General features: G+C 36.1%; 1 pseudogene; it reads right to left on the bottom strand.

Moving 5' to 3' along the window:
• Positions 1 to 7,053: 7,053 nt before the first annotated feature.
• On the bottom strand, positions 7,054 to 8,527 carry LOC110892333 (annotated as a pseudogene).

The following is an 8,527-nucleotide window of genomic DNA, read 5'->3' as shown; positions in this document are numbered from 1 at the left end:
CAAACCCGTGTGTTGGGATAACTGTTTTGACCAATGAACTGTCTTTAAAACTGTTTTGGTTTATGCTTCCGCTGTTTTGTCAAACCAATTACCGAATCTAAACTCTAATGTTGTTAATTACTTCGGATATTAAATATTTCTACTATTAATTAAATGCTCAGTATAATTGGTGGCTGGATCCTGGTCAGTCACGCCCTCGAAGCGGGTGTTATCCGCAGGTGGATTTTGGGGGTGTGACAATCTCCCTGGAAGGGAGTAGTTCGTTTTAGTAAGAAGGGAAAGCTCGTTCCTCACTATGTGGGTCCTTTCACGATACTCGAAAGGATTGGCAAGGTCGCGTACAGACTCGACCTGCCACAAGAACTAAACAATGTGCATCCAGTGTTCCACGTATCTAACCTACGTAGATGCCTAGCCGACAAGGAACTGCAGGTTCCCCTCGAAGACTTGCAAATAAATGAAGCTTTACACTTCATGGAGAAACTGGTCGAAATCATGGATCGAGGCGTCAAGCGATTAAGGCGCAACAAGATTTCCATCGTCAAGGTTCGATGGGAAGGAAAGCGTGGCGCTGAATTCACTTGTGAGCTCGAAAGTGAAATGAAGACCAAGTATCCGCAGCTCTTCGAGCAGTCTTCCTCTTAGATTTCGGGGACGAAATCTCCTAAAGGAGGGGAGACTGTAACGCCCGCGTCCCTAAACTTTTAGCTATTGACAGTTTTAGTCCTTTTACTATGTGACTCTTGACACTTTTGATACTTATGAATCTTAATGCTATGATACCTAATTCTTAATACTTGATTCTTGATACTTAATACTATAAGACTTGATGCTTAGTTCTAGATACTTGATTCTGGATGCTTAATTCTAGATACTAGATACTTGAGACTTGATACTTAATTCTAGATACTTGATTCTTAATACTATGAGACTTGATGCTTAATTCTATGATGTTTGATTCTCGATTCTTGATACTTGATATTTGGAAACTAGATTCTTGATGCTTGATACTTGGAAACTAGATTCTTGATGCTTGATACTTGGAAACTAGATTCTTGATGCTTGATACTTGGAAGCTAGATTCTTGATACTTGATTCTTGAGACTTGGAAGCTAGATTCTTGATTCTTGATGCTTGATACTTGGTGCTTGACTCTTGAGACTCGTGAAACTTGAGACTTGGTTGAACGAGAGACTGGAGACTTGTCACTGGTAGAAACTTGGAAACTTCTGTGTTAATTATATAATCTAGTTACGTGATACTATTACACAATGATACGAAACGCAACGCTTAATCTAACTCGCAAAATGAACCAAAGACGGGAAGATGGAAAGGATGGGATTAACCGAATGGCAATCCGATTGGAGGGCCATTCGATCGAACTGCCATCCGATCCGCTGCCACACCGCCTTAACTCCTCACTTGCACTATAAATAAGACCTGTCACATCATTCAACACTGATGTGACAGCCTCCTTCGATCAGACGCACGCCCTCTCACTTTTGAGCACTTTTCTTCCATTTCCTGGCAATTTCGGTAAGTTTTACTCTAGACTCTTGTACAACTTCGATCTACACACTATCCCCTACATGATTCTTCTTTGAAATCACACTTTTCACCATGAAATCTCTAACATTTTAGCTCTTGAGGATGACGTCATCATGGCGGTTTATACAAACAGTTGTGTGATGTCATTCCAGTCAAGATCTAGCTCAGATCTAAGAAATTACATGTGTTATTACACCAAATCCTTGCTAAATATAGACTTTTTCAGCTAAAACTCATGTTTCCTTCATCTTTTCTTAAACTTTTACTTAAAACGGTGGAATCCGGATCTAAACGGACTGTAGACTTGATGATTAGTCTGGAGTCGGCTTAGAAATGGATCATCGCCGGAGAAGATGGCCGGAGTACGGATTCCGACATGAACACCGTCAAGAACAGACACCTGAACGGACGGGGTGATTCCCATCCGATCAGACAGGCTGAGCCTTGATGTGTTTACCATTGTCTCAATTCGTACCATGCCGTCATCGTAAAACTCGAGACTTAGAAACTTTGCAATGTTGCAAAAGAAACAAGATCACTGCGAACGAATGGCGATCCGATCGGACTGCCGTCCGATCGAACGACCATCTGATCGAGGTGGCAATGTGACTTACAACCTTCAACATTTGAATTATTTTTGAATCAGAACTTTGAACTTTGAAACCTGCACACAAAGGGTCATTCGACCGAATGGCCATCCGATCGGATGACCATCCGATTGAAAGACCTGGTTTGAACACTTGGTATTAAGGTTAATCATTTTGGAAACTCACATTGGATCGAATGACCATTAGATCGAATGGCCATCCGTACGGATGACCATCCGATCAGATGGCGGTCCGTCCCACTCATATAAGTCATCCGACCGGATGACCATCCGACCGGATGGTCATCCGATCAGGTGACTGATCCGACACTTTGCACGATTCTCGTTATTCTGTCCAACACTTATCTATTGTACTCTAATCAGGCTAATCCTAAGAGCTCCCTTTGATCCAATAACAGTTATACTGTTAAGCAATCACTATGAGTATACTCGATCCCTTTTCGTTTTTAAACTTTTGGGTTGCAACATGTATTCTATGAAACTTGAAACTTGAAACTTTTGAATCTAAACTCTATCCTATGTGAATGTGAAACTTGATTCTTGATTCTTTATGCTATGTGAACGTTTAATCCCTGTGTGTAGTTTCGCCTTAACAATAGTAGCGCTATAGGAAGATGCACCTCCCCATTATTCTCGGGGGTATTGTTAGGAGGATTCTATTTGCTTTCCTTGATTCTTGGGAAAGTGGTTAAAGCATCTGGACACTTGGGCTATCACTTGGACTGTGAACACTAGCATGGCTGGAACTATTTTTATCATTTACATGATGGATATGAGTTTTTTTAATCTATATGCTATATACTCAAACTTGTATACTCGCCAGTACATTTTGTACTGACTTTATTTTAATACATGTTGCAGGCTGATAGGTTGTTGGAAACAAGAGAAACAAGCTAGGATTGATGCTTAGAAACTCGCCTAGTTTAATCTATCAAACTTGAACAATGTTTTGTTACTATATTTGATACTCAGTTTTGTGTTGATGTTTTAGACAATGTTATCATGAAACTTAATTAATCTATATTGAAACTCTTAGTGTTATGGAAACTCATGAGCAATCTGAACGCTTAGTGTCGCACCCCGATGTTTCCGCCATCGGTTGGGGTGTGATAGGAGGGCCATCTTCGGGTTCTGTTTTAGTTTGGGCCGAAATCCACATCACAAGGGTGTGCGATCCGACTATGATTTGTGACTCGAGGGTATTGTGCGACTAAGATTTCATAAGCAAGACAACATCTTAACACTTAACAATTCACATATTCAATCACACAATTAAATACATCCATTCCATCATAACAACCATATTAATCATTCAAATAGTGTACACATAAGTTACATCAAAGCACGACGAAAGGTTCTAAAATATGAGTTGTCACATTCTCGCTAACAGAAAAAATGGATGAAATTAACCCAGTGGACTAAAATGGCAAATGTGAAACCTTTTGGACCCACAAACGAAAAATGAAACACTTGAACTAAACTGGCAAAATAGCCTAAACCACAGGGACTAAAATGGCATTTAACTCTATTTTTTTTTTTTAAATTACATTATATAAATAAGTATTTTGTTCTCTTTAATTTGAGTATAGTATTGCTATAGTTTTTTTTAATTAAAAATATTGATATGTTACGTGATTAACAATGTCTAAGGTGAGTAATAACTAAATCGTTAACCGAAACCGAACTGAAATCAACCAAAAACTGAATAACCAAAACCCGAATTAACCAAAAATGGTTATTGGTTTTTTTGTATCCTCATTTAACCAAAATTAACTGAACCGAACTATTCATATTTTCATATATTTCTAGCTTTTATACTTCCAGTTCATGTATTTCATAATTATACCTCTATTTTATGTATTTACACCTCCATTTCATGTACTTATACATCTGTTTCTTGTATTTATTCCTAAACTAGTGATAATACCCGCGAATTTCGCGGTGTTGAGAAATGATATGTTTTTTTATTTTTTTTAATTACATTTATACTACTTAGTATACAAAATTCAAAATGTATTTGTAAACTTGTTAAACTATCTAACTCAAAGTAACGTGTGCATCTAAACACACCAACATTTAAAACTTAAAAACTCAAAATTTAAAATACAATCTTTTAACTTGTAAAAAGAAAAGATAACATAGATAAAAAATCATTTCTAAAACAAAACGTGAACTTTAGCTGACGTTTGAAATTTAACCACTTTCTTTTATATTCCCAAATTCATATTCTAAGCGTATAGTAGTTACTACCACTTAGATGTAGTTGAGTTATTAGCGTATGATCTTATGCATGACTTAATCGAGTAATACTCGTATTTTAGATTGGATTAAAACATAAACCCTGTTCCCACAACTTTGTCCGCCAAAACACCACTTTGCTTAGCATAATTTTTTTAATTTCGCAAGTAGTCTACTTGACAGTATTTTTTTTTTTTTTTTGAAACGCAGTCTACTTGACAATATATGTGAAAAGATTGAAACGATATTTAGTGTGTGTAAAGAGGAAGTAAAATGAATAATATAACCAACCACGCTTCTAGTGAGAATTGATGGTGTAACCAAGAGCACCAAGGTCACCCTTAGTTCGAAAAAAGTCATGTTCATCATAAGCATTTTCAACACTATAACTACCCATTGCACTACCCGTTGCTGATGAATTACTTAGAAGGGGAATAGTTGTATAAATATCAAGTATATTTTGACGATAAACAATAATCTCATAGGAAAATGTAAGTGAAAATAGCATAGGCACCTGGTACATGAACATACTCTTTTATAAGATCTCCATCTGAAGAAAATCTTAAATCCCTAGCCACCTCAACATTTGTGCTCTAGGCATCCCACAAACTGGTAACATGTCACGTTTTAAATCTCTAACCCGTTCTGCATTTGATTTGGGGTTGTTACAATCATGCTATGAGCATCATCAATCGTTGATTCTTTTTATTTTCTTCATGAAATGCTTGAGCGATGGAGCCATTCACAGTAGAGCTAATAGAACTTTTCTTTTTTATTTTGTTTTGCCTCCTTTTTGTAACATGATATGTTAAATTGTTCTAGATGCCTACAAAAATTAAGGTTTAAAATAATCAGAAAAAAGTTAATCCTATAAACTGATTGTAATGACTAATCACTTACTCACCTAATCTAGGGTTAACTTTTAAACAATCTAAGGGGTGTTTCGGCAACTCTAACATCATAATACTCTCCACCTTATGGTGTCATTTATGCAATGTTCAATAGGTGATGATACTAAGCCATCTTTGTGGGATCTAATGTGTGGTTTGACCCAACCCTAGCCAGCTTGTATCACCCGTAATCCAACCCCCCATTAAAATAAAATTGTGTGACTTAGGTTCTCCAATCGTGAGAAAAAAAACTCATTTAATACTATTCCATTCAATGCGTACATCATGGGAGATGACCAGTATCCCCATATCCACCAACTCTTGACATCATCAACAGGAAAAAAAAAAACAAATGCAGATAACAGCTTCAGTTGTGTGATCCATAAATTATATAATAATATATCATATAACAACTTACCTTTAATTTTTTCCTGCTTTAGACGTGTGGCCTGCATTGGACAGTTGAGGTAACATGGTCTGCTTCCACTGCCTATAAATTTTTTCCTGCTTCTGCTGCAGTTAATAATTCTTGTACACGAACCAAGATTTCTAGAATTCTTGACTCTATAAAAAAAACACAGAAGAAATGTTGTACCTGCTAAATAAGTTATTAAGATTATATATTTTCGGTTAAAAAATATTATTTCACAAAACATATAAAGATGAAATGTTGGGTTCTAAGAGGAGATTCACCTAAACCTATGTTGAATGTCCACTACGGATGGCGGCTAAGATTGATGCGCCGTAATTCAACATATCGTTTCTCATAAGTCTGGTTGATTCTTCACCCAAGTCATTCAACCGTTGGGCGCTGCAAAAAGGCAAAAAAGTAAGAGTTGTTCAAAAAGCTCGCGGCTCGCTCGAAATTGGCTCCTTTGTAAAAGGGCCGAGCACGGACCAAGGTAAGCTCAACTTGGCGGCTCGCTCGTAGGCTCATTTAAATTAAAACCCAAATTTTAATATATGTAAATTATAACCCAAAATTTTATTATATATAAATTATAAATTCTTTTGTTTAAAAATTCTTTTGTGTAAATATGTGTAGAAATATAAATTAATTTTCTTTAAAAAAATGTGACGGATTGATGAGCTGGCTAGAGCACAGCATTTCAGCTCGTAAAGATAAATGAGTTGAGGCGGTTATGCTCACTTTAGCCAGGCATGGCTCATCTCGTTTACAGCCCTAACAAAAGTCATCATTCACATTCGAAAAAAATCCTTATTTTTTCGTAAATATGGAGAAAAAACAGACCTTAGCATTATATTAACATCATATGAAAAAGAGTAAATTACGTTTTTGGCCCCTGTGGTTATATCACTTTTACTATATTAGCCCAAAATAAGATTTTTTAACATATCTGCCCCCATGGTCTATATAACTAACCATTTTGGCCCCTAAGTCTAACCATTTGAGCCCCCATGGTCTCTATAACTAACCATTTTGGCCCCCATGATCTCTAGACCTAGGGGCCAAAATGGTTAGTTATAGAAATCATGGGGGCAGATATGTTAAAAAATATTATTTTGGACTAATATAGTAAAAGTGATATAACCACAGGGGCCAAAAACATAATTTACTCTATGAAAAATAAAGTCCAGGTGTTTTTTCTACAACTTTTAACAGACTATAAAACTTTAGACTCCATCTTCTGCAAGAAATGGAAAAGGTTACACAAATTTCATAAGCTAATCACCTATAAAATCATTTCACCTTTTCATCGTGGGATCCTTTCGGTGAACGATCACACGCAAAGACTTTTAGCGACAACACTATGAATTAAAAGACTGCATCATTTGTCTCTCATCTTCTCCCTCAACTTCATCTCCTCCACCTTCATCCGCCATCGCCCCTATCCTGCAATTTCAATCCAATTGAAATAAAATTGAGAAACATTTGCAGCAAACTGTTGTACCTTGGGTTTTTTTGGGTTGAACATGTAGGTAAAATCATATAAAAAACTCATTTATACCTATATTTTGGGTAGGGGACTTATTTATAGCAAAAAAAACCTATGTGATATATATATATATATATATATATATATATATATATATATATATATATATCAAATCATATAATCGTCTTGCGCATCGGGTACGAAAGGCCACCGCTTTTGCGCTTTGCACCTCAATTATAAACCACATCGCTTTTGTGCGTTTCATGCTTTTTAAAACCAAGATACTTTGCATCAGCTGTGTTGTAAGCATTCACATAATGATGGTGTAACCAAGGGTCGTATTCATAAGAAATGAAATTCTTCATTCAAAGAGACCAAAACCAACAATACAATCACGATAACCACACCAACTTACTTTGCTTGATGTTAGAGTAGGACTGTGAACAACAAACTCATCTGTTTGGGGATCAAATGTTGCGGTTATTTCTAGACCTTGCACATTGGATACATGACCAAGTTTAACTTGTGCATAACAGCAAATAATTTGCATTTTTTGAGCCAATAGCAACCATTTCTTTTTCTGTTCTTCAATTCTTCAGTGCCTTGTCCTTCAATAGCCGGGATGAACATTCCCTAAAAATCGAAATACCAACAACCGGTAAACAATAAACGCCACTAATACACCTCAATGCACAATCTATTCTAATTGGAATAATACAGTTTAAGAAGAGATATAGAAATTACCCAATGAAGATCAGTGTAAGCAGGTTCAACAATATACAGTCACAACCATTTACCCTCTTCTTCTGAGATAAACAAAAAGTGCATACTTAAGTCAAACATGATGAAACCATGTTTGTTTACTTAAACTTGGTATCTTAATGCTGTTTTGCAGTTAAAAGTGAAGATTACCAATCAGACGAAGATCAACAATCAGCTTCCATCCATGAGCAGCTTTTCTAAGAGTAATCTTGAGCAACTCTTTTCTACCCATCATAGGCCTTGTTGTAAACTTTTCGAAGGCCTGCAAACAATAAGACAGAATGTAAATACACATATAGAGAAGGTATATATGCAGAACAATATATATAGCGAGAACACACGGAACAGAATGAATCATTCGTTTTTTTATCTTAAATACACTAAGTATAAGCGATTAGGCTAACCAGGAAATTTTTCTTTCAACACAACATGAATCTAAAAGAATGGTTGAAGCACTAAAACACTATTTCAGAACAAAACCACTAAAACACTAATTTCATTTACAGATTAACAAAACCACAATCAAACATAATATGAAGAAAACGTACCAGATTATTTTGCTGGTCATCGCTTCTCCTGTTCAT

This window comes from Helianthus annuus, chromosome 12 (assembly GCF_002127325.2).
Source record: "Helianthus annuus cultivar XRQ/B chromosome 12, HanXRQr2.0-SUNRISE, whole genome shotgun sequence".
Taxonomy (NCBI): Eukaryota; Viridiplantae; Streptophyta; class Magnoliopsida; order Asterales; family Asteraceae; genus Helianthus; species Helianthus annuus.
Note: the sequence above shows the minus strand (reverse complement) of the source record. Positions and strands in the feature narration are given on the sequence as shown.